General features: G+C 45.8%; 1 protein-coding gene across 5 annotated transcripts in view; it reads left to right on the top strand.

The window, feature by feature from the left end:
- Window positions 1-27,661, top strand: part of pknox2 (pbx/knotted 1 homeobox 2) — a 343,270-nt gene that overhangs the window by 191,159 nt on the left and 124,450 nt on the right. For 3 of the 5 annotated variants that reach the window (XM_067971059.1, XM_067971055.1, XM_067971056.1), the window contains exon 3: window positions 11,909-11,998. The exons of 1 other annotated variant lie outside the window; for it this stretch is intronic. The gene's annotated coding sequence lies outside the window, so the exon portion shown is untranslated. Of the gene's footprint in view, window positions 1-11,908; window positions 11,999-15,346; window positions 15,368-27,661 lie in introns of those variants that run through there. One more of the 5 variants, XM_067971058.1, reaches the window with a different exon arrangement.

Genomic DNA, 27,661 nt, shown 5'->3' with positions numbered 1-27,661 from the left:
GACAAGTTTTATGTGGGACTGAAGTCTTGTGGAACTTCCTACCAGCTGTTGGCAGTCATGGGGAACATCACAGTAGGGAAACTTTGAAGAACCGAGACTACTAACCGGAATCATACATTTCCCTTCCCTTTGAAGTCAAGCTGGTAAAGAAGGAAGATTTTAAAAGAATGTAGCTTCACAATTAATCAAAACTGTCACTCAAAAGGCATCTCAAAAGCCTCAACAGCTTGCCTGTCCTCGCAGGAGGCTCCCCGATGGGACAGTAATTACAAACAATTAACATACTCCTTGCATTCCTCGATAACTGTGTGATAGGAATATCCACAAAATGAAACATCCATTGTTCTACAAAGTATGCATAACTTTGTTAGCAGAGATCAAAGGGCGTCAAACCAGATGACCTGACTTTGCACATCAGATTATGGAAAGAATAGCTTCTTCTAGGACAGGCCCATCCAACCTCAGGGTGCTCCATTCTTACAAGTCCTTGGGCCCCAACAATCAGGCCCTCAAAGTCCAGCCTACTGAGTCCTATTTGCACTTATATTTCTTATTTATCGATTTATCCTGTTCTATTTTTGTTGGCCTGGAGTTTTGGAAAGTGCTGTTTTGTTACGATGTTGCTTCATTGATGACATATCCTAAATCAGAACACCAAAATCAGCAACTCGAGATAAATGCAAATTAATGGGACCATGGATTAAAACTTTATATGGGGCCCAGGGGACTCCAGAATATGGACCTATGTGGCTTACAAAGACAAACATTTGGACACCCTTCCCTAGGGAATCTCAGGCCCAATTGTACTTTTTACATAAAAATATAGATATAGATTATTAAACAAGATGGATTCTAAGGTCTGTCAAAGTGGGTTCTAGTGGATAACAGTTGGATTGGAAACATAAGCGAGGCAGGCAATCATACCATTTATGTTAAAATGTCAGACCCTTGAGAGTTAGTTTTCTTTGTGTGTTATTTTTAATCTGCTGGCACAAGTGTATGTTCAGTTCCTACCTTCACTATTTGAGCACGATCATTAACCCATCTCCAGCACACTGACTTCATCATCCTCGTCTTTCTCTTCAGATTCCTCCACATGAATGTGAATCCTTCACTGAATATATTTAAGAAGGAGATAGATAGATTTCTAGACACAGAAGGCATCAAGGAGAAAGGGAGAGAGCGGGAATGTGGTATTGAGATAGAGGATCAGCCACGATCATATTGAATGGCGGAGCAGGCTCGAAGGGCCGAATGGCCTACTCCTGCTCCTATTTTCTATGTTTCCACATCCTCGTCCTGCCCTACCTCTGGCTTATGTCTCCGCATTCTTCATCTTCTCTCATTTCGGTCTACAGTGTCCTGGCCAATACTTATCCCTCATCCAACGTCACTAAGACAGATTATCTGGTCGTTACCACATTGCTGTTTGTGGGATCTTGCTGTGCGCAAATTAGCTGCCGCATTTCCTACATTACAACAGCGACTACACCTCAAAAGTATTTCATTGGCTGTAAAGCACTTTGGTACGTCCTGAGGTCATGAATGGTGCTATATAAACGCAAGTCTTTCTTTTTACAGTGCATTGTCCACCCCTTCTCCCGCACTGTCAGAACATTCGGTCACCATACCCTTACACTCTCATTCTTTAGCTATATCTCTATTACTTTGTAGCCTCCTCAAAATTAGATTGCTGTGATGATGCCTTTAAACACTTCCCTTAACTGCAGTGGTAGAAGCCAAGCCTCCTGTGAAGTGCAACAGAGCATTTTGTTGTGTCGAAATACGTCACATCGATGCAAGTTGTTAAATAGCGCAGACTGGAATTCACGCAAACATGTTATCCAATGAAGCAAAACTAGCACACAGGGAAAATTAAACTTCTTGGTGTTTTTAAAAAGCATTTTGATTTAGTGGCATGATTGTGCTGAAAGGCCCATAAAACCAGTGCAGCGTTTTACCTTAAATTACACATTCTGACAGACAGCGAGCTGTTCCCAGATCCACAGAGTAAAGTGGTCCAGCTTCTCACTGATCAGACTTTGGGTCACATGTAACAAGTCCATTCAGCCTATGATCTAGTCTGTAGAGGAACTGCCTAGTGTGATGCTGAGCTGTATTGGGTGAGAGGTCCCAGCTTCAATTACTGATTGAGTTAGCTGATCCGAGATGAACATCAATTGTAGATATCAATAGAAGACATCAAGGGGTATGGGGAGAGAGTGGGAATATGATATTGAGATGGAGGATCAGCCATGATCATATTGAATGGCGGAGCAGGCTCGAAGTGCCGAATGGCCTACTCCTGCTCCTATTTTCTATGTTTCTATGTGGTGCTACTATTGAGCTCAGTGCCTAGGGGACAGCGAAGGGGAGAAAACTAGCCAGGGTTCCCTCCTGGAAAATGTGGATATTTGGGTAAGGACAACATTGGGCTTGGCTGTAACTCCCTCCTTGGTTAAATAATCTGCTGAGACTTCTTACTTAAGGGTCACACATGAAGACTGGGCCCTTGTTCGAGTCACCAGAGAGTGCCCGGCAATGTCTTCGGGAGGGAGAAGAGAAAAAAACTTGAACAAGTGAAGCAGAAGTACAATGGTGGGGGGAGGGAAACACTCAAAATATAGACATTTGTGGTGAATGAAACTTCAGTTCTTAATTACTAACTGCTCACCTAAAACAGCAGTGAGACACATCCAACTGGGGTGTGGTTGTAGAGAGCGATGGTGTGTGCTGTACCAAATGTTGGCATGTGAATATAAAGAGCATTGGCATGTGGATGTAGAGAGCGTTGGCTGGTGTGCCATGCACTAGTGTGCGCTGTACTGAGTGCGCACATGGACGTGAAGACCAATGGAAAGTGAACGCTTTTTGTAGAGCTCGTCCTGTGGGTGTTAAAGCATTTCAGTTATGTGGCAGGATCTGCATTCAAATTCGGCATTGATCACGACTCCCCAAAAAGAAGAATGACCACAATCTGCTGACTAGTTGAAGACTGACCGAGACGGGTGAGCAGAGAGAGGACCAGAGCAAAAGATGATGAAAACCCTGGGACCCCGACTCCCTCCGACAGGTGATTTCAAAAATAGCCACACCTCCCTCATATGACGTGACCAGCCAAGCTTGGAAGCCTCCCGGAGATGAAAGCAAGAGATTCTGGCTTGGATTGCTGGTCCATCTTGATGGCTGCGGTTAGTGCCATTGCCGGTTGTGGGTTGCACCATCGAATGGTACAAGGACTTCCCCAGTACGTGGTTTGTTGAGCAACACTTTTTAACGTAAATGCTTAAGTAGTCAGGAATCGCTTGGGAATAATGGCCACGTAATTTGACATCATTTTAATTTCCTTGATTCTCTTGGAGTATCCAAATGCTCTTGCTTCGCTGTGCAGCAATATAAGGTCACTGCGTTCAGCTGCAATATTTCATTCAAATTAATTTCAGGCATGTGTTGTATAAAAGAAGGTACCAAAGCCATCGTGGACGTGACTGAGCTGCTTTAATTTGCAGTGCAGTCATGGCCCGACGACTCTTCCCAGTGTTCTGGTCTGATGGTTTCCCTTTCTATCACTCCTGTGTACAGCCATTGCTTTTAATGAACTCTTTACAAAATTGTGAGGACAGCATTGACAGCTGGAGGATTGAAAATGAGAAATGCAGATTTTTTAAAAATCATTTTATTCTGGAACTTTATTTGCCTTGAATTACAGGCAGTTGCTAATGTGAACTGCTGGGTAACATTGTAAAGAAAGAACAAACTTGCATTTATATAGTGCCTTTCCGGGTGTCCCAAAGCGCTTTACAGCCAATGAAGTATTTTTGAAGTGTAGTCACTGTTATAATGTAGTACAGGAGTTACTTTAATAGAACCGCCTAGGGTTGCCAACTCTGGTTGGACGCATTCCTGGCTGTTTCATCACACAACCTCCTGCCTCCAACTGCCCCGCCCAGTCACAGAGCCTTCCCCCCTCCCCACCCATTTCCAATATTTGTTTAACTAATAAACGAAAGTCAACTTCCATAGGCTGGAATATCCAGGACAATCCAGGAGGATTAGAACCATCTCTGGAGCCACCTCTTGCTTCTTGATCAATGGAGAGCAAGAATCTGATGGAATGAATATCAAAAATTCTTCACTATGATGCTCTGATCTTGGTCTGCTACGGTTCTACTTTGTGTGGTATTTTCAGTTAAGTAGGGTCCCTCTCAAAGAAAGATATCTCAGATTGGTGTGGAGGAGAAGGAGAATTCCAAATGGAGACTAGAAAATTGAGTGGGTTGGGGAAAGCAAACCGAAGGAACAGTTGAACAGATGGGTTTGTAAAGAGGGATTTTGTAGGAAGGGAGAGAAGTGACTTTATGAGTGGTTTCAAAGAGCATGTGATGGTGAAGTGGAGGGACAGCGGATGGGGGGGATGAGCAGCAATTTGGAGTTGGAGAAAGGGAGTACTGTGAAGGGATATGGTAATAAAAAAACATGTGCTCAAATTAACCTAAACAGACAAAACCACACACATTTCATTTTAACTGATCTGTGGTTAAAAATTAACCAGCAATTTGCTGCTTGAGGGTTTAAAAGCAAGTTGCAAGCTATTATGGTGTAAATACACATTAATTAAAAGTTCGGTACACTGTGGATGGCAATCTGCTGCTTGTTTTATTTCAGATTTTCTCTGTTGTCATTTAAATCCTTGGTTGATGCACCACAATGAACTTTTTGATGTATTTATAAAGCCAATTGAATTTCAAAATACCACAATTAACAAGACACTACAGAATAGGATTAAAACCAGCAAAGTCTTCATGATTTGACTGGTTCCTGGAAAGGTTATCATAACAACATTTGCTTACATAACAACTTCACAATGGTTCATTGTATGCAAAGCATTTTGAGATGTTTGTGAGCGATGTGATAAAGCACTATGTAAATGCAAACCTTTCTTTCAAAGTCGGGGGCAGATTTACTCAGGTTTCCATGCATTAATGACATCGTAAAGGTGTCAGCCTTGGCTCAGTGGTGGCACTCTCGCCTGAGTCAGAAGGATCTGACTTCAAGCTCCGCTCCAGCTAGAGACTTAAGCATGTAATCTAGGCTGACACTGCAGTGCAGTACTGAAGGAGTGCTGCACTGTTAGAGGTGCCGTCTTTCGGATGAGACGTTAAACTGAGGCCCTGTCTGCCGTCTCAGGTAGACGTAAAAGATCCCATGGCACTATTTCGAACAAGAGCAAGGACGATCTCCTGGTATGCTGGCCAAGATTTATCCCTCAACCAACATCACTAATGCAATGGTCACGTCATATATCGTATTGCTGTGTGTGGGACCTTGCTGTGCGCAAATTGGCTGCCATGTTTCCTACATTACAACAGTGACTACACTTCAAAAGTATTTCATTGGCTGAAAAGCGCTTAGGGATGTCCTCAGGTTAAACATAGCAGGAGGATTTTCTGCATTCGCAAGAACTAGAAGAAATCTTCCTGCTACTTTTACATCAACATCTGGGAAGCAGCAGAGATCTTTGATTTTCATTTGCACATGAAAAAAAATAGAGTTGAAGATGGGTGCATGTATTTTCTACTTGGTATCGTAGGAGAAAGAGGGAAGATATGTCTGTGTATAGTGGTCAATGTGGGCCAAAGTTGAAAGTGACACAGCCTGCAAGCCCATTTAACCAGGTAGAACCATTGAGCCACCGAAGGTTAGAATGTAGATAGAGGCCATTCGGCCCATCTTGGTTATGCTGGCTGACTGCTTGAGCAATCCAAAACTAATGCCACTGCCCTGCTTTCTCCCCATTGTCCTGTAACTTCCTCTTGGCCTTCTCTGCTCCAGTATCGCAAGTATGTGCTTATTTTAAGAGTGACCAGTAGGTTGTATTTAAACACATATACGTCATTGTTAGTCTTGATGAGTGACTCCTTTGACTCATCTCTAACATTGCCTGCCTACACTCCCACCTGCCCCTCGGTGCTGCTGAAACCCTAATCCCTGCCGCCTTCACCTCGAAGATTAACTTCTGCAATGCTCTCCTCGTCGGTTTGCCCACCTCCACCCTTCACAAACTCCAGACCTATTCAGAACCCCCCACAGGCAGCGCCCTCAGTCAAACACCCACCCCCCACATCCTTGTCAAGCTCCATCGGCTAAATTGATGTTTTCAATATATCATAAAACGAAAGGATTTCGCACATGCAAACCATCCTGCAAATGAGAAATGATTCTATTTTGCATTTATGAATGTGCAGGCTGGTCATTCTGCGTTTGCTCCATTTTGGGCATGTGCTATTGGACCATCTCGTGTATGTTCACATCCCTTTCTTAAAATCTGTGTTGAAAAATTGATATTTCCTGTCCACTTTTCAAATATCTAGTTACCCCCAAAACCCAGCAGGTGGGCATCCTAGATGGACCCACCATGTTAAATCCATCACAATTTGGAATGAGTGCTGTAGCAAATCTGGGTGGTATTAACACTGACCTGCACATTGCTGCACGCTGGTTAGTTGGTGCGAAGACCACAGCTAATAGTCTCCTTTTTTAGAATCATAGAATCTTACAGCACAGAAGGAGGACATTCGCCCCACGGTGCTTGGGCCGGCTCTTTTGAAAGAACGATCCAATTACTCCCACTCCCCTGCCCTTTCCCCATAGCCCTGCAATTTTCTCTCTTTCAAGTATTTATCCCATTCCCTTTTGAAAGTTATTATTGAATCTGCTTCCACCACCCTTTCAGGCAGTGCATTCCGGATCATAACTTGCTGCATAAAAAAAAAATTCTCCTCATCTCACCTCTGGCTCTTTTGCCAATCACATTAAATCTGCGTCCTCTGGTTACCGACCCTTCTGCTTATCTACTCCATCAAAACCCTTCACGATCCTGAATGCCTCTATCAAATGCCCACTCAACCCTCTCCGCTCCAAGGAGAACAATCCCAGCTTCTCCAATCTCCCCACGCAACTGAAGTCTTTCGTCTCTGGCATCACTCTAGCAAATCACCTCTGCACCCTCTCCAAGGGCAGTCCATGTATCTCAGTAGATGGACTAAATTACTTAAAGGCGGTTGTTGCCATTTTAATGCGAGAGCCCAGAAAGAACTGAGTGTCATTATTGCCGCATTGACACCGTGTGGAGTTGGTTGCCTCACATGTATGATATGGCGCCCCTGTGTTTTAGTTAACTTGACAGAAGTGTAAAAATCATTCCTTCGACTTCAGCTACAGGAAGCAGTTGGTCTCAGTCCTATGGCACTTTTGGCGAAAGATGTGGTCAATTTTAAATTGAGCGGATAATTGACTGTAACTTTGTTGGAACCTGCTGCTTTCTGTGCTGCAGTAGACAGTTGGATAATTAATTCTCAGCTTGCTTGCTTCTGAGGTAGTGTAATATTGTCATGGCAACAATGATTTCATTATATTTAGAATAACAGATGGGTTGGAGTGTTAGAGGTTGTAACTCGATCGGTGGGTTCAAGTAGTATCACAAAGCAGCGAGAGTAAAACTTGAGCAAGCAGCAAGCACCCCATGAACCCCGAGATTGTATTATGGTCCATGGGCCACTGGTAGTGCAACTCTTGTTTTATGTGATCAACTTGTTTGTTTTTGCACTTCCAACTAATTACACTGCTGTGGCTATGCAGTTGGCAAAGATGAACTGTGATGGTGTTCTAAAGTTGGCAGTGGTTTTTGCATCACTGATGGGGATGATGGGTAGAATACCAGTTGTGACAAGTTGCCCTTGTTAATCATATAGCTGATTGTACCGGGACTTAGTGCACTCTGGCATTACTCATTTAAAAGGATTCGACCACAGTCTATGATTTTTGTTGAGAGTCATTTCTACTTAAACTACTGAAGGTGTGTTCTCCCTGAATGATCCACTTGAGTCTTATGTTTCTTTATTTAAGATATTTCTTTTCATTGGCACAGCATGTGAACCAATGACCTTAGGTGAATGGTACCTAAGGCTGGTGTCATGGACGGATGGACATAGGGTGTAAATTTAAAACTGAGAAGTAAATTTAAAACGGATTTCCTCAAAAAGTGAGAAATATTTGGAACAATCTGCCAAATGAGGTAGTGGAGGCAGAAACAGCTGATTAAAATGCAGATGGATGCTAAAATGGGAGAGTTAGGGTATGAAAGGAAAGAGCTGCAATGGGCCAAAATGGTCTTTTCTTATCCTTGATTTATCTGACTTCAGTTCAGTACTTAGGGAGTGCTGCACTGTCGGAGGTGCCGTCTTTGGGATGCCCTCTCAAGTGGGCGTGAAAGATGCAATGGCACTATTCGAAGAGATGCTGAGGAATTCTCCCAGCTCCCTGGCCAATATTTATCCCTCAATCATCACCAGCAAAACAGGTTCTCTGGTTATTGTCTAATTTGTGGGGGCTTACTGTGTATAAATTGGCTGTCCCTACATTAAAACAGTGACTACACTTCAAAAATACTCAATTGGCTGTGAAGCACTTTGGGACGTCCCGAGGTGTTGAAAGATGCTCTATAAAAGCAACGTATTTCTTTCATTCCATTGTAGCCAGAAATGTGGAGTAAAGCACAGACTGAACATGATCCATCCTTTCAATGGGTCAGATCTTTCACCTCAGTCCTACAACTCCTGCATACGTCCCTCATCGATCCCAAAGGTTTTTTAAAATTCTTTTTTCCAAAAATATTACTATCTGCAATCAGCTTCTGGAAGCTTCCTTTCGATTTTTCTTTTCTCTCATTTAAGCATCAACGTGTTGAAGGGCAGTTTTCGCTATTTAATTGCATCAAAATGCCAGAGAATTCAATTTATAAAAAATCCTTGCATTCTTAGTTGCTGGATCAGTCTCCATGGATACGATAATTAATTTCTAGGCTGTGTCTGCATAGATTGCGTTGGAGTTATGAGCAAAAATCTGGGGGGTGGGGGGGAGAGAGAGTGTGGCAAGAAGGGGGGGGAATTCCGCCAATTGAGAATTTTAGCTAAAAAGTTGGCATAAGTTAAATGGGCATGGGGAAAATGGGACTAAGTGAATCGCTCTTTTAGAGAGTACAGGTGCCACTGTCAAATGGCTTCCTTCTGTGCTGTAAAATTCTACAACTACAAAGCGAGATTTCCTATTTTGTATTCACACCAACCTTTTTTGGTTGAAGGACTTTTAACCCCATAGTCTCCTTCCCTTTTCCTACCAAAAGAATTCCTTTTTAAAATTTAAACAGGGTTCTGGAAAATTATTCAGGGTTAAGAGAAGACAATTAATTGGCACCCATGGGTAAGAAAGAATGCACTTGTATTTATATAGCACCATTCACATCCTCAGGATGTCCCAAAGCACTTTACAGCCACTTCACTTTGAAGTATAGTCACTGGTGCGTAGGCAAATTGCACACAGCAAAGTCCCACAATCGTCAATGAGATATCCATTTTTGGCCGTGATGGTTGAGGGATAAAAATTGAACTGGGATTATGCCCCTTAATCATCTTCGAATAGGACCTTGGGGTCTTTTACATCCACCTGAAAGGGCCAGCAGAGCCTCGATTAAATATCTCTTCTGAAATACTGCACCTCTGACAGTGTAGCACGCCAATGCTGCACTGAAATGGTACAAATTAGGTGTTGGGTGTTGGTGTGTCGCAGGCCCTGGAGAGCCCGTGTCTATAGGTTTGTACTGACTGTTGGGGTAATAGGAACAGGAGTAGGCCCCTCGAGCCTGTTCCGCCATTCAATTAGATCATGGCTGATCTGCATCTTAACTCAATTTACCTGCCATGGTTTTGTAATTCTTAATACCCTTGCCTAACAAAGAATTATCAATCTCAGTTTTGAAATTTTCAGTTGATCCCCAGCCTCAACAGCTTTTTGGGGGAGAGAGTTCCCAATTTCCACTACCCTTTGTGTGAAGATGTGCTTTCTGACATCACCCCTAGCTCTAATTTTAAGATTGTGTCCCCTTGTTCCGGATTCTCCCACCAGAGGAACTAGTTTCTCCCTATCTACCCTGTCGAATCCTTTAATCATCTTAAACACCTCAATTAGATCACCCTTTAATCTTTTTTACTCGAGGGAATACAAGTCTAGCTGTTTATTTGATGCTTCTCCCCAGGCTGATGGGGCTTCGTTTTCAGCTCCTGTTCAGGCCAATGTGTTTGTATGTCTGTGATAAAGCTTTTAAAGCTGGTTATTTTAGCATGTGTAAGTGACTTATCCCATTGGTCTTGTAATCCTGCTACATATGCGTTAATAAGGTAATCCATGGATAAGATGACCTCCAAAATTGCACTCAAGAAAACAACTAACACACCTTGCATTTATATAGCATTTTCGGGGCGTTATCAGACAAAATTTGACACCAAGCCACATAAGGAGATATTAGGACAGGTGACCAAAAGCCTGGTCAAAGAGAGAGGTTTTAAGGAGCGTCTGAAAGATGGAGAGGTTTAGGGAGGGAATTCCAGAGCTTAGGGTCAAGGCAGCTGAAGAGGCCAGTGTTGGGGTGAAGGAAAGTGGGGATGCACAAGAGGCTAGAATTAGAGGATCGTAGAGTTCTCGGAGGGTTGTAGGGCTGGAGGAGGTTACGGAGATAGGGAGGAGCAAAGCCATAGAGAGATTTGAACACACGGATGAGAATTTTACACACTGGACCACCCCTGCTCTAGCAAATTCCATCCCTTGCTTGGTGATGCAGATGGATTACTGAGATCATGTCCCTATGGCTCGGTTGATAAAAGCATTGCCTTGCGTAGAGCTGAGCTCTGTAGACAAGAAGGTTCCAGATTACATCCCTAGTGTGTACTGAGTCAGCTCACCTCAGCCGGGCAGCAGCTGGGATGTTGCCAGTTTGCCTCAGCTTCCTGGGTTTGAGAAAGAAAATCAGCCAGGGTTCCTGCTCCTGATTGTCGTCCAATGGCCCCTGTATGAAAGTAAATGTCTGTGTGTGTGTGTGTGTATGTGCGCATTTGCTTGCATATGGGGTGAATATGTCCATTTACCAACACTCACCTCCTCACATTGTTGAACATAAAATTCACTTCAGCTCTAAAACGTTGTGTCTACTCTATGGGGAAAATACAAGTGTTAATCAGACTTCGAGCCCCAACAATTTAATGTGACTATAGCTAACACACATCTGTAATTTTATGTCTGATGATATTGGTGGATTATATATAGAGCAGTGGTCACTCGACCACTGTGGTGTTGGACAATGAACCAGGTGATCAAATTCTGAAGTCCGATTGTGTGTGATAATTGTAGTCAAACGAAGTCAAGTAATCTGGGAAGGGAAACTCTGACGCGATCATTGCTGGAGCTTGTACAGTGGTGTGTTGCTCTAAATGCCACTGGTGCACCACAATGTAGTGTGGCACTGACCCATATATACTATATAAAGTCCACAGTTCGATCCTTGGTCTATGATGAGTTAGCTTTTCCCATTCAAGATGAATGTACACAAAAAGCACATTTGCCATTGAGTGTAATTGATGGTTTCTGAAGGAATGTATTGTGTTTCATTCCCCCTGTTTTCTCTCAATTTTCTACCCTTTCTTCCCCTCCTCTCCTCCGAAAGATGCTGATTGGGCTAGGGTCCAGTTCCACTGCCGCTGACGGCCCTCCAATACCTTACTCAAGTCCTCATTCTTTACGTCTGATCCCAGCTGTTGAGTTTGAGCAGGCTGTTCCAGAATTGGGGCATTGCCGGTAAGACTGAGCCCAATATTCACACACGTGCACTTTCCAACAGAGATAGTGAGCAGGAGAGGGAATCTGGGTTGACGTCTTTATTATCTCCCATCCCCAACCCCCAACCAGGGAATGCTGAGGCCAAGTGCAGCACCCCAACTGTTAACCCAGCTGACTGTTGTCTTGCAGCGTGAGGGGAAAGACTGAGCACTTCGGACTAACATGGCTAACTTGTGTTTTACAGGGACTGCTGCTGTTTGATGCTGTGAACAGTGTCTTGGTCACCGGTCTGGACCTTCAAAGGAATCTGCAGGTACCAGGCTCCCAAACATCGGTGAGTGAAGGGTTGAGAATCGTCCCTTTTCTCCCCCATTGAAGATGGGACGGGGTGTGGTGCAGTGGGTGGGGCTGAGATAGGCTAGGGTGTGGTGGGTGGGACTGAGATGGGGTGGGGTGGGACTGAGATGGGGTGGGGTGAGACTGAGATGACATCTGGGATTCTCACAAACTCAGAAATTCCAATACCAGCTGGTTGGGTGGAGCCACGACAAAAGGGTTCCAGGTAAAACAAAGAACATTCCATTCATGGCCACCCATCACAGGAGCTTTCTTCACCAGTGTGAAAACCCTATTGGTTTCGAGTGTGATTGATACAAGTGAGCAGATTACAGTCCATTACCACTGCTATTGGTGGTGTGTACTGGGCATGGTGGAAGCTTCAATATATAATACTGAGCTTTGATTATTCACAAATCACAAACAGTATGAGACAAAGTGACTGACAATATTAATCGCTGTCCCTGCTCTGGAAGGTCGTTCATGTGATAACAGTCTCTGCCATGTCTGTCCAGCTGGTTTCCTAACCTGCGACCTGTGATTCTCTGCTCTTGAAGGTGGCTGTATGGGCTATGACCGACTGTTCAACCCCAGTTCACCAAACTGCTGGGCTGTTCTGCTGAAAATTTGGGGACTGAGCACTGTGTGCAGTTTTTGGGAGATTTAATGAAATGCAGTGAAGGAGATTCTTTCAGTGGAAGTAATGAAGGTGCAGTGCTTTGCTTGTAGGGAGTTGTAGGCTGATGTGTCCTGTGGATAAGCTTTTTTAAGCATTCTTAAATCTGATCATGTGGTGTGGAATGCTGCAGGATGCTTAACTGTGCTGGTATATTTCTTATCCCTTGGCTAGGGAGGGGGTCAGTTCATGTGCTGGTATCAATTTGCTGTCACTCGGTAGTCACTAACTCGTCATCTCAGTAACTTACACATCTTGTTGAGTTTTGACCAACATTGTAAGTGTCTTCTCCTTGCAAACAGGGGGTGTGGAACTGCTGTAGTAGTACTGATTATTAAAGGACTAACAATAAAGGCTATGGAGTGAGGGGTGAGTGTAGGCTCCATCCCCTCTCCTCTATTACCAATGTAAGTTGTGCGAAGTGGGGAGGTACTGACAGGGAGTAGAAAACCAGAAGGGAAGGGTCACACCTGGCAGTGTCTAGAACCTCCTGACAGCTGCAGTGGTCTGAGAGCAGGCCGACTGCCTACCTGCCTGCTCTCCCGGCAGAGCGATGGCTGTACGAGGCATCTGAGGGTGAGGAACAAATTTCTAAGAAATTACATTCGAAGAAAATTCTTAATGAGAGGGGAGGGAGGGGAAGAATCGGCCACATCCTCTGTTCAACCAGTTGTGAAATACTCCCATCTTGGTGATGTATTTTTATCCAATTCAGCGAGTGATTTCCTCTTAATCCTCTGGGTCACTTTCACAAACCAGGTGTCTTCAGGAACTGTTTAGCTTGCAGGACTGTGCACTCCAAACAAAACAAAACCCTTAAAATTGAAACTATGTCCCCGTCCTTCCCATCCTCTTCCCCCCCACCCCAGCCCCTGCTCCTTCCCCAGAACCTCCGCTTGGAGTTGTCGTCCTGTCGGGAAGACTATTTGCTCTGTATTGTGAACAATGTACTGTACAAATGAATAATTTCAACAGAACAAATGTTACTTTTTTTCTGTGACTTCTCTGATCGTTTATCTCATTGCTGTTTGCAGGTTCTTGCTGTGCACTAAATGGCTGCCACATGCCTGCTGCACTTCAGTGTAACTTATTGTCTGTGATATGCTTTACAAGGTTTCTGAGAGACTCGATAAGGTGCTATGTAAATATTTCTTTAATTAAAAGTATAAATATTCAGCTTTGTGAGCAAGACTTTGCACTTTCCCTATCTCCACATTGTGACCTTATCCCTGCCAACTAGCATTGTTGCTCTGGCAGATAGAACCTATATAGAAGGCATAATGACCTAGAAATTCAGCCGTGCAGCACCCATTTTTGAGGTGCTAAACAGCCTCCAATATGGCGGGCAGGAAGCACACGCTTATTATGAACCAGAAATGTGCCGCCCGCCATATTGGTAAAGGCCAGAAATTTGGCAAACAATTCTCAAGCCTGAAACAGGCATTAGTCCCTTTGCATATGCAAATAAAGGGCCTAACAAATAAGGGTCCTAACGCCTGTTTGAGGCCCCCACTGCAAGGTTGGTTTGCCTTGAGACTGCTGGTGCCGGCAACGGCTGCACTCGGGAAAACCAGGTCCATGTGTGGCCTAATGGGCGGTCCTTAAAGGGACCGCTGCAGGCCATAACCAACAAGGTGAAGTTCTAAAATATACGTACCTGAGTGCTCCTGCTGACTCCACGTTCAAAGAATGCGGGGCGTTGCCGTCCACTGTTACCCCCAACGCCGCTGATACCTTCCCCCCCCCCCCCAGGCAACAGCTTCCTTCCCAACCCGGTCGCCCCCCCCCTTCCCGGTCACTTCCCCCTGAGGGCCGTGGCTGGTGTCGCAGCTGCCCGATCTTCAATCCCTTTGCCAGTGAGCTGCCTGTTACTGTCTGTGGCTCGACGAAAACGAGGCCCGAGGCCCAATATTGGGTGCACCTCAGGCCTCACTATTCAGGCGCAGGGATTAGCCGAGCTTCTAGGCCAATGTATCTATAGGTACAGTATAACCTGCAAAGCAGCACGTACTCTGTCACTCTGCATTCTACTGTAACCTGAGTGAGTGTTTAAATTTCTGCACAGCTCAATTAGAACAACATTCTTAAGTTACAGAAGCTCCTTGTGACGGTGCTGTTAGTGGATATACTCATTATATACACCGTGTGACGAGAAGTGCAGCTGCATAGCATGTGTACACACACACACGCACACGCACACGCACACACCCCACCCCCCACCCCCCCCCCCCCCCGTATTCTGACTGGGTTGGAAAGGGTGAATTTGCCTACACATTGAGAACCTGGGCCAGCTCTGTACTGGAGTGTGTGCCATCTGGCCCTCCCAGTGCACTCGCAGTTAACCTTGAATAATGTGCTGTATCTTGTATTGTTTATTTTTGTAGGATTACGTAAAACAAAAGCTAAAATAAACATTTCTTGTAAATCTCTTCGCAGTATATAAAACAGCAATAAGAAGCAATGTGTAATTTTTTTTTAAAAAGCCCTTTAAAGGTCATCCCCTACTGAGGGTTTAATGAGTTTCATTCCGGGATCCTCTTGGAGCAGTGGGCCACCGAGAACTGTGGTGGTCCTGTTGGCTTTAGTATAGGGGACTGGGACCTGGTGGGAATGAACCCGCAGCTCTGAGGGGACTAGACGGAACCAACGTTCAGTTTATGATCCTGACTAGACTGATGAAAACACAATGAGGTATGTTATGTCTTCTAGAGCGTGATAGCGTACATTGCACTGTTTATATGGCAATACATTGCGCAGTGTTATATTTGCAATCCAACTGTCCCTGGCGGACTGCTGCCCCACAATTTGCACTTTGTTTTGGGCTCCAATCTCTTTATTCTATACAAGCACGCATGGACTCATTCAGAGCCACTACTAGGCGACCGTTTGTACCCCGCCCCGAACCCTTCCTTCACTCCCCATTTTCCCAGATTCCGTGGCTCTGATTGAATCTGAATCACCAGCCTATTCAAGAACTGAAATGCACAAGAAGTGAATTAAATTGATTTGAGAGCGAACCTGGGTTGAAAGATCAGCCAGGGTCCCTGCTCCCGATTGCTATCCCGAGACCGCTCTTGGAAAGTGTGCATGAGCTGATGACAGGTGAGGTTAGGTTTGCTCTTCACTGTGATGCCTTCATTCCCGCCCCCCCCACCATTTCCCCATTGTCACTGTCCAGGGCCACACGTGAAGAATGATCACTTGGGTGAGCTATCAGAGGCCGGCTGTCGCCTGTGAATCCTCACCCCAGCGAGAGAGTGAGAGAGAGGAAGGCAAACTGGTTCTAAAAGAAAACACTGATCACTTGGTGACTCTGTAAATTTGTTTCTTTTTGAATTGAGAAACCAGGCCTGTAAGACAGAAAACCACTAGGGTTGAACAGAAGAGAAAACCAAAGAGAGAACACCAAGTTGATCAGAAAGTGGTAATTAGTTAACACCAAGCATACAGTTTTATAAGCCGGAGGATTGTAGGAGGAAGGGAAGACTGGGGGAGGTGAGGAGTCCCACAGTTTTGGGGTCTTGGGACAGAATGAGTTGGAGTAGGAGGTGGGGGGATGAATTTTGATTACAATGCAAAGAGGACATAGAGGGGAGTATGTAGGATGATATATTTGGCTTAACATCTTTCGGATGAGACGTTAAACCGAGGCCCCGTCTGCCCCTTCAGGTGGATGTAAAAGGTCCCATGGCATTATTCGAAGAAGAGCAGGGGAGTTCTCCCAGTGTCCTGGCCAATATTTATCCCTCAACCAACATGGCTAAAACAGATTATCTGGTCATTATCACATTGCTGTTTGTGGGACCTTGCTTTGTGCAAATTGGCTGCCATGGTTCCTACATTACAACAGTGACTACACTTCAAAAAGTACTTCATTGGCTGTAAAGTGCTTTGGGACGGCCTGAGGTTGTGAAAATCGTTATATAAATGCAAGTTCTTTCTTTTTAATGGACAAGAACTGACTATAGTCATATCGATACAGTAGAGAAAGACAAGAAAGTTTGGGACCAGAATAAGCAGTCAAAACTCTGAGGCTCCTTTATTTCCATAGTGAAGCTGCTTCCTTGCAACCTCTTTCATCCATAAGTGTGCAGGGCGTGTGGACTTGGACCTGTCTGATTAGTGGACAACAGATGCACTCCTAACAGAAACCGTTAACATCCCTCCATCTTACCCCTAACATGGCACATAGTGCCCTGACGTCGTTTTGCACTCAATTCAGTAGCGAATGATGAACAGATTGAGATGAGTCGCCAGTCCCGTAACTTTGAAAACCCATAATCTGGTCGGGAGGTGTGACACAGGCCTGGCTGTGCTCCCAGGCCCTCTGAATAAAGCATGTATTTACCGTAGGTCTGAATTAATTCCAGAGTTGGCAAAGCACAAAACAACAGTATTTGCTGCCGGGAGCAAGTTATGTACATCGAGAGCCAACAGCAAGGAACTGGGCCAGCTAGTGCAATGATATGGTGAAATAGGTCCTAAGGATAACCTGTCTGTAAAGACTGCCTACAACCATCCTGAGATTATATCAATGATTTGGTCGTGAATTGATATTAAGGAAAGTGGGAACTGGCCTGAGTCCTGTGGTCTGTAAGTGCTAGCCTTAATTCAGGATGTGTCCTGAATACTTGATTGTTATTGTTTCTCTTGGTTCCCCCACTTCCTTCCTTCCTTATCTCTACTTCCTGGGTCGGGGGGGGGGGGTGTTCACAGGCACCAGCAGCCCTCCAGTACCTTGCCCAAGTGGCCATTCTTCAAGTGCATGCCTAGTAGGCTCTTCGACTGTGGATAGCATCACAACTGAGGCTGATTTTGTCACTTGTGCAGGGGCCACTGTTCCACAATCAACAGCAGAAATCCTGGCTTCTCTCTCTTTTTCCTCTTCCCCCTGTTCCTCTCATCATCTGTCTCTTTCTCCCGCTCTCCATCTTCCTCTCTCCCTCTCTCTTCCCCCTCTCTATCCTCTCTCCTCTCTCCCCCTCCCCACATTGTCCTACTAAGAAAGCTAACTCAACACCACACCACAGGGTGCATTTATCCATTAAGCAGTTGGGGCAGCTAGCACTTAATTGTTCATCAAGATGTTACAAACCTGTTTATTTGAGTATTTGCACTTACAGATACAGATCACATCCCCAGAGTCCAGTATTGATAGATTTCCATTAGACCGAGACTGAGTTGGATGTACTGGAATTATGTACATTTAGGAGATACCTTTTGGATTGCTCTTTCCCCGTCGGGGTGCATGTTTTGCTGGGGACAGGGCGCCTGATAGATTTTTTGGAAAGTTATATGAAATTTATATAAAACACTTCTATAAAATTCATCACCCCCCAACTTCACTAAGCTTCCGGGACTCTGGTAAAATGAACAGTCCCACTTGTCAGTGCCTGTAGTTTATTTGTATACCAAGTCCTCAGTCACTGCCAACTACCTGATACTTCTTAAATGACAATTGCGAAGGCAGAGACTGAAAAAAGTCAGGTGAAGATTCTCTTGGCTACTTTAACCAGCGAGCCCACTCCACGTTTGAGCCGACTTGCACACTGATATGCTGCATGGCAATGGAACAACATTCAATTAGCGACTTGCAAATCCTTTTGCTGGAGCCCGCACAGATAATTGTTCCTGTCCCACTGCTATCGGCTGTGTACGTGAAAGGTCGAGGTGATGATGTCTTGTTGTATTGATCCCCTCACGCTGGATCCTTGCTGCTGTGTTACTGCACAGGTCCAACCTTCAGAGTCACAACCTACTGCGATACGCGTGGGTCTCAGCATGGCACTGTTGGCGTGTCGAGGGGAGCACCCCTTCATGACTAGTGAGATCTTATGGATGAAGGAATCGAGAGAATTTTGAAACTCCTTTTAACTTGTGACCCCTTTTCAACAAGGAAAAAACCTAGATTAGGATCACTTTACAGAAGTAGAATCGTAGACATTCGAGTGTGACCATGAGTTTATTAAATCCTAGAGAGACTGTAAATTCCCACTTCAGTGCCTTTGTGGGATGTCCTGGATCAGTTTTCCCTTGACTTTCACGTATTGCTAATGGGAATTCCACTAAACAACTTATGCACTGAAACTATTAAAGGATTGCCAGATATCTACCCATGGTTTACAAGATCTAGCTAAGTAAAGTTCTTTTATTTAATTTAAATTAGCAACACCTTGTGTGAATCTCTGATATTTGACCTGCCCGGTCCGAATGTAGATCGAACGGACTCTTCTTTCTCTCCGGAAAGATAATCCACACTAATGAGGATCGAAGAGGAAGAGGAAGTCCAGCTGGTTGCAGCTGTTGGGTCAGAGGTCATGAAGTCACCAATCTGGATTAGATATGAAGCACTTGGGCCCATGTGGGAAGGAGGCAAAGATCTATTTGAATTTTAGTAGTGAATTGGTTTGGTGTGCAGATAACTTTCAGCACAAATAATTGCAGGCGCACCCACAGAGATGCTATGACTGCTGGTTTGACAGGATCTGTACAGACACGTATTTTCCTCCATTCGATAACTGTAACGGAAGAAGTAGATATGAGCATCGAGCGATTTATTTAACCTGCTTTATATTTGCATTCACTCTTTCATTAAGATTCATGAGCGGAAAAGATGATGTATCCCGTAACTTGACTGCCATGAAGGTAACATTGCCAACTGCCATGGCAACTATGAGTTTTAATAATACACTTCGTATTGGTTCGGTTTAAATGTCTATTCACAGTGTGATTCTTTTTGTATGTATTTTGTGCTCATCAAGGTGAAAGCTATCCGTGTAAGGGGAAATGGAGTGTCCACATGGAATGTTTCCAGGTCAGGTTAAGCACAGGCAACTTCAGAGTAAAGCTCCCTCTACTCAGCCCTATCAATGTGCCTCAGACTCAACCTCAGAAGAACAGCCCCTACTGCACCAATATGATTTTTCTATTTCCCACATCAGCAGTGAATTGGCCAAAGCCATGGGGAGACCAAAAAGAGAATGCTTTAAAAAGAATGATGTCAGTTTTCATTATCATTGCATCTCTTTAAAAGAAAAAAGAAAGACTTGCATTTCTATAGCATCTTTCGTGACCTCAGGAGGCCCCAAAGCACTTTACAGCCAATGAAGTAGTTTTGAAGTGTAGTCACCGTTGCAATGTAGAAAACGCGGCAGTTAATGAGAGGAATGACTAGATAATCCGTATTAGTGATGTTGGTTGAGGGATAAATATTGACCAGGACACCAGGAAGAACTCCCTTGCAGAGAAGGCTGAGAGGTGATCTGATCGAGGTCTTTAAAATTATGAAGGGGTTCGATAGGGAAGATGTAGAGAAGATGATTTCACTTGTGGAGGAGTCCAAAACTAAGAGCCATAAACATAAGATAGTCACCAATAAATCCAATAAGGAATTGAGAAGAAACTTCTTTACTCAGAGAGTGGTTGGAATGTGGAGTAGTTGAGGTGAATAGCATAGATGCATTTAAAGGAAAGCTAGATAAGTACATGAGGGAGAAAGGAACAGAAGGGTATGTTGATATGGTGAGATGAAGTAAGGTGGAAGGAGGCTCGTGTGGAGCATAGACCTGTTGGGCCGAATGGCCTGTTTCTGCACTGTAAATATTATTTAATGTAATACTATGTAAAAATAGTGCCATAGTAGGTTTTACGTCCACCTGAGATGGTGAACAGTGCCTCACTTTAACGTCTTAACCAAAAGACGGCACCTCTGACAGTGCAGCACTCCCTCAATACTGCATTGGAGTATCAGCCTGGATTATATGCTCAAATCTCTGTAGTGGGACTTGAACCCACAACCTTCTGACTCAGAGGTGAGAGTGCTATTGACTGAGCCACAGCTGACATGACACCATCAGGTTGGGGAGGAGTAATTATTCCTAACCAGGCTGGCTGGCTGGCACCTTAAACCAAGAGGAAATGATTTAAAAATACCACCTAAAAGTTGCCATCAGTTTTTCTTTGTGACTCTCTTTTTAAGTTTCAAGATATTGCGCTGATTTAATGTTTCCCAATATCGAAAGACAAAGAAAAAACTTGTATTTATATCAGGTCTTACCCCTCCTCAGCCATCCCAATATAGTAGCCATGATGTGGAGATGCCGGTCAGGTGACGAAGGAGCAAAGCTCCGAAAGCTTGTGATCTCAAATAAAGCTGTTGGACTATAACCTGGTGTTGTACGACTCCTTACATTTATCCCAATATAGTGTACAACTAATGGATTACTGTCAAACAGCAGTCACTGTTGTCATGTAGACAAATGCAGTAGTTGCAGAGAGATCCCACAATCAACAATTGAATGAATGACACAGATGTGGATTAGTAACTGACAAAAAGGAGGAAAGCAGCAGGTCATCCTTAGGAAAGAAAAACTTGCATTTATATTCTGTTATATGGACAATGCGGCAGCCAGTTTTGTCCACACACGGTGAAGTGCCATAAATAGCAAATGAGATGGATGACTGATTATTTGTTTGGGTGAGACTGCTCCAGGGCAGGTTGTTGGCCAGGCCACTGGAGAACCCTTGCTCCTCTTCGAGTTGAGAGGAAGACTTGGTTTCAAGTCTCATCCAAAAGACAGCACCTCTGACAAACCTATGGCTGTGATGAGATAGACGCATTTGCTAAAATGTTGGACGTGCAGAAAAGCAGCATCTCACAATCTTTACCACCAAAAACTGGTTAACTGGCATTTAAGTTATTGTTTGTGGGATCTTGCCAATTAGCTGCCATGTCTGCCTACATACCAGTGACTGCACTTCAAAAGCAATAATAACCTTAGGATATTGGGATGTCCTGAGAATTTTATATGGCGCTATATAAATTTGAGTTAATTTACTTCTCTCTTTTTCTTTCTTGCTTTGGTATGCGCTCTCTCTTCTCTCTTTTTTTCTCTCACCTTTATCTCTCCCCATCTCTCGCTTTTTTTCTCTCCCCATCTCTCTCTTTTTCACTCCCCATCTCTCTCTCTCTTTTTCACTCCCCATCTCTCTCTCTCTTTTTCACTCCCCATCTCTCTCTCTCTCTTTTCTCTCCCCATCTCTCTCTCTCTCTCTTTTCTCTCCCCATCTCTCTCTCTCTCTCTTTTCTCTCCCCATCTCTCTCTCTCTCCTCTCCCCATCTCTCTCTCTCTCTCTCTTTTCTCTCCCCATCTCTCTCTCTTTTCTCTCCCCATCTCTCTCTCTTTTCTCTCCCCATCTCTCTCTCTTTTCTCTCCCCATCTCTCTCTCTCTTTTCTCTCCCCATCTCTCTCTCTCTCTCTTTTCTCTCCCCATCTCTCTCTCTCTCTTTTCTCTCCCCATCTCTCTCTCTCTCTCTTTTCTCTCCCCATCTCTCTCTCTCTCTCTTTTCTCTCCCCATCTCTCTCTCTCTCTCTCTCTTTTCTCTCCCCATCTCTCTCTCTCTCTTTTCTCTCCCCATCTCTCTCTCTCTCTCTCTCTTTTCTCTCCCCATCTCTCTCTCTCTTTCTCTCCCCATCTCTCTCTCTTTTCTCTCCCCATCTCTCTCTCTCTTTTCTCTCCCCATCTCTCTCTCTCTCTCTTTTCTCTCCCCATCTCTCTCTCTCTCTTTTCTCTCCCCATCTCTCTCTCTCTCTCTTTTCTCTCCCCATCTCTCTCTCTCTCTCTTTTCTCTCCCCATCTCTCTCTCTCTCTCTCTCTTTTCTCTCCCCATCTCTCTCTCTCTCTTTTCTCTCCCCATCTCTCTCTCTCTCTCTCTCTCTTTTCTCTCCCCATCTCTCTCTCTCTTTCTCTCCCCATCTCTCTCTCTCTCTCTCTCTTTTCTCTCCCCATCTCTCTCTCTCTCTCTCTCTTTTCTCTCCCCATCTCTCTCTCTCTCTCTCTCTCTCTCTCTCTTTTCTCTCCCCATCTCTCTCTCTCTCTCTCTCTCTCTTTTCTCTCCCCATCTCTCTCTCTCTCTCTCTCTCTTTTCTCTCCCCATCTCTCTCTCTCTCTCTCTCTTTTCTCTCCCCATCTCTCTCTCTCTCTCTCTTTTCTCTCCCCATCTCTCTCTCTCTCTCTCTCTTTTCTCTCCCCATCTCTCTCTCTCTCTCTCTTTTTCTCTCTTTTCTCCCCCCTCCCCCAACCTCTCAAGACCCTAACATCATAGGAATGACGTTTGCATCTCATTACTCCATGGCTTCAACCATCAGTGCTGCAGTGCAGTACCTTGGAAAAGCCACCTCCTGGACATCACTTCCTGGCCTGTGCTGGAGATGGTGTGCACCTAGTGGCTAACAGGAGCCAAGTGATAAGGTTAGCGCCCTCTGCTGCGAACAGTAACCGGCTGTGAATGGGGAAGTGGTGGGTGAAAGAGTTAAACTTTTTTTTAATATTTCAAAATATATTTTATTTCATAAAATTTAAAGATACCACAATTCCAAAATGTTACAATTCAAAGCAATACAACGTGGATGGTACACAATAGGATTCCAATATTACTATTTAAACACTGTACATATCTTATAACACATGCTGCATAATACAAGGTGGGATGGCCTTACACAGTGGCCTTTCCCCATAGAGCCTTTGTATAGGTCGCACCTCGCTTCAGTGCATCCCGCAGCACGTACTCCTGGACATTGGTGCGTGCCAGTCGGCAACACTCTGTCGTGGACAGCTCCTTCAGCTGGAAGACAAGCGGGTTTCGGGTGGACCAAAGGGCCTCCTTCACCGAGTTGATGGTCTTCCAGCAGCAGGTGATATCTGTCCCGGTGTGCATCCCGGGGCACAGCCCGTAGAGCACAGACTCCTGAGTTACCGAACTGTTGGGGATGAACCGGGACAGATACCAACGCATCTCTCTCCACGCCCTCTGTGCACAGGAGTAGTCCATCAGGAGGTGGACGATGGTCTCCTCCTCACCACAGCCTTGAGGGCAGCTTGTGGTGACGCTGAGAATCTGTGTGTGTTGGAAGGACCGCACAGAGAGGGCCTTTCTCACCACCATCCAGGCTACATCCTGGTGCCTGCTGGTCAGTTCTGGTGACCAGACGTTCTGCCCAATGGCATTGATCATCTGGTGGGGGAACTGCCCGATCGGATCCACCCTCCCCTTTCCTTGCAGGATTCTCAGAACGTTCTGTGTCGACCGCTGTCTGACGGTCTTGTGGTCGAAGGAACTTCTCCACCTGGGACAGGTGGTGGGGTACGGTCTTGTGTCTGCTCAGCCAACGTGGCCAGACCCAGCCTTCTCAGTGTGTTGGACAGATAGAAACTCAGCACTTAGTGATGCTTTGTATTTGCGTACTGGGGCTCCACACACGTCCTGAGGCAACCACACACAAAGGTGGCCATCAGGATCAGAGCGGCATTGGGGACGCTCTTTCCCACCCACCCCCCGCTCTTTGTCTGGGGACTTGTACATGGTGACGCTGCAGACGCATTCTTCATTGGACCTCCAGACAAAGTGGAAGGTAGCTCGGGTGACTGTGATGGCAGAGCTGTGGGGAATGGGCCAGACCCTGGCCACGAAGAGCAACACCGTGAGTGCCTCACGCTTTATTACCGGGGAGCGCCCCACATATGAAGCTTTTATTTGGCCTTGGCAACCCGCTCCTCCAAGTTTTTGGTGCAGGGCTGGGGTCCCCCCGAACCAGATCCCAGCACCTTCAGGTAGTCAGATCTGACGGTGAAGGGGACAAAGGATCGGGTTTCCCACCTGTCAAAGAACATGGCCTCACTCTTTCTTCGGTTCATTCTGGCCCCCGAGGCCAGCTCAAAACGGGAGCAGATGCCCATCAGTCTGTGGACCGACTGCTAATTGGAGCAAAAAACGTGATATTGTCCTTGTACAGGGAAGCCTTAGCCTGAGAGCCTCTGCTGCCTGGGATCGTCAACCACCCCCCCCCCCCCCCCGCCCCCCCCATCCCGATACCTATGTCCTTCCTGATGGACGCGGCAAAGAGCTCAATACGAGATACGAACAAGACCGCGGAGAGAGAGAGAGGACAGCCCTGCCTGACTCCAGATCTGATCGGAATGCTCTCTGACTCCCACCCGTTGATCAGGACTGTGCTACGGATCAGAGCGTAGAGCAGTCGGATCCAATCGCGGATTCCCTCCCCAAACCCCATTTTGTAGAGCACGTCCATCATGTACATGTGGGATATTCTGTCAAAGGCTTTCTCCTGGTCCAGGCTGATGAGGTAGGTGTTCACCCCCCCGCCCCCCCCTCATTCCTGCACGTAGGCGATCATATCCCTGAACAGCGCAAGGCTGTCAGAGATCTTCCTGCCGGGTACAGTACAGGTCTGATCCGGGTGGATCACCCGGTCCAGAGCAGATTTGAGCCTGTTGGGGATGGCCTTGGACAGAATCTTGTAGTCGACATTTAGCAGGGAAATGGGTCGCCAATTTCTGCTTTCTTCCCTCTCCCCCTTCTGCTTGTAGACGAGGATGATGATGCCTTTCCTCATGGACTCTGACATGCTGCCTGCCAAAAGCATACCCCCATACACTTCCAGTACGTCTGGGCCTATCCAGTCCCACAGAGCCCAGTACAACTCGACCGGTAAGCCGTCGCTTCCGGGAGTTCGACTCTTCTCGAAGGACCAGACGGCCTTTGTCAGCTCGTCCAAGGTCAGTGGCCTATCCATGCTCTCCCGCTCGCTGTCCTCTAAGAAATCCGTGATAGAGGACAGGAAGGACTGGGAGACTGTGCTGTCTGTGGGCTTCGCGTCATTCAGCCCGACATAAAAGAATTTGATCTTCAGTATGTCAGCCTGTCTTCCTCCTTCAGGCTGCTGATCACAGAGGTCTCCTTCTGCAGCTTCTGGAAGAAGAAGAGCGAGCACTTCTCGCCCTGCTCCACAGAGTGGACTCTGGACCGGAAGATGATCTTTGAGGCCTCGGAGGTGAAGAGCGAGACTTGCTGGCCCTTCACCTCTCGGAGTTCCTCCCCAACATCGACCCCCATCGACTGCAGCTGGAGCAGATCCTGCATGCTTTTCTGGAGCTGTGACACTTCCCTCTGTCTCTCTCTCGCCTTCTGAACATCTTTGAGGATGAAGAACCTCTTGATGTTGGCCTTGATCGCTTCCCACCAGTGCACCGTGGAGTCGGAGAGGGGTTTCAGGGTCCTCCAACCTGTGTAATCCCTCTTTAGTTCCTTGATGATCTCCAGGGTCAACAGTCTCACGTTCAGCTTCCATATCCCCCTTGCCCGCCTTCTGGTCCTCCTGCGATTGACAGTTGCCCAGTAGGAGACAGTGGTCAGATGAAGACACTGGCTGGATGTCGGTGGATCTGACCTTGAGCATTGGGGACACAAAAAGAAAGTCTATCCTAGAACAGACAGACCCGCCCAGCCTGGACCAGGTGTATCTCTGTGGCGCTCCGTCTGCAGGGTTGCTGAAGACATCAGGAAGCTTTGCGTCTTTCGCCACCTCCATCAGGAGTTTGGACGTGGCGTCCAGTATTCAGCCGCTCCTGCTGGATCGTCCAGCCGCATCGATGATACAGTTGAAGTCTCCGTTGAGAACGACCGGCCAGCAACATTGGGAGATGGAAGCCTCCAGCCACTCGCTCCCGAGGGTTAGGGTGTACATATTGATTAGTCGGAGCGGGACGTCCTTGTACAGAACGTCTGCTATGAGCAGGTGGACCCCCACCACCCCCTTAACCTCGGTGATGGTGAATTGGCCTCCTCGCAGCAGAATCCCCAGGCCCGAGGAACGACTATCGTTGCCTCCCAACCAGATCGACTGCCCGTGGGTCCACATACGTGATCACTGGCGGTAGTTGCTGAGGTGCGTCTGCACTCCTGCAAGAACAGCAGGTCCCTCTTGACCCTGGACAGATAGTTCAGGGTTGCAGCACATCGCGTAGTTGATTTAATACTACATTTTTAAATCAATTTTAAAAATACAAAAGGACAACCATTAAGGTTTTACAATTGGGTCAGTCTGGGTTCTACGTTACCCTCCATTTTGAACCCTCAGTCCAGATTCTGCATTTGTGTGGTGTGCAGGAACTTCTGGACTGGGTGAAAGAGTTAAACTAGCTCGTAGTAACAGTGTTGGAAGAATTCTCTGAATGAGAAAGCTGCTTTTCTTTACAACACTGCCCGTTTTATTACACCGAGCTCCATCAGCCTGTCAGCTCCGCTGAAAGAATCTCCCCAAATATTTGACAGAAGTAGTCCACTGTTGTTATTTCTGCCTCCTACCAATCTGTCTAGACTGGTGGCCAAAAAAATGTAAATTTGTGTAGCTGTAATGTGTTTGGACTGTGAGAGAGAGCTGTGTTTGGGTCTTCTGGCTCGCTGCTGAAGGTTTCTCTCAGGGAGACTTGGGGGTTTTTGAATGACTCCCGGGAGAGCGGACGTTTTCCGTTTTGGAGCTGTTCGGAGGAACGACCTCTGGGCAGTCACTTCATTTCTGCTAGTGAGCAGAACGCACTGACTATTTGCCTTGCAAGCAGCTAATGTAATGTGGAGCTGCTTTATTCCCCTGTTAAATCCCCTTCGGGATTTGGATATATACTTGAAAGGGAAAAATTTACAGAGCTATGGGGAAAGAGCAGGGGAGTGGGATTAGTTGGATAGCTTTTTCAAAGAACCAGCACAGGTACGATGGGCCGAATGGACTCCTTCTGTGATGTATGATTCTATAAATCAAGGTAGTTTAAAAAATGCCGATCGTCCTGGTTTGTGAGGTTAAGAAAGCCCAATTTTTTCCAGGTTATTTTGCTCCCCTTTTCTGTATTCTCACTGCATTTTGTACCAACTGTGCTCAAGAGGACAGATACGCTGCTATTGGCCTCCAGCAATGCCCTGTCAATGTGGCCACAAGGAAAGAGTAGCTCAGGGTTGACTTTACATTGATTTATTTTCTCCTGTGGGGAGGTGTTAGGCCTCTGCTCAATCCTTCTGTACAGTGACGCAGTGACGACGGGCAGTTTGGAAATATGGGGATCACGAGTATAGATTCACCTTTCACCACTCCCGAGATGCCTTGTGGCATCTTAGCACATTATGGTTCTTCACTA

Source organism: Heptranchias perlo, chromosome 33 (assembly GCF_035084215.1).
Source record: "Heptranchias perlo isolate sHepPer1 chromosome 33, sHepPer1.hap1, whole genome shotgun sequence".
In the NCBI taxonomy this organism is placed as follows: domain Eukaryota; kingdom Metazoa; phylum Chordata; class Chondrichthyes; order Hexanchiformes; family Hexanchidae; genus Heptranchias; species Heptranchias perlo.
The sequence above is the reverse complement of the archived record's forward strand: the minus strand, read 5'-3'. Positions and strand labels throughout refer to the sequence as shown.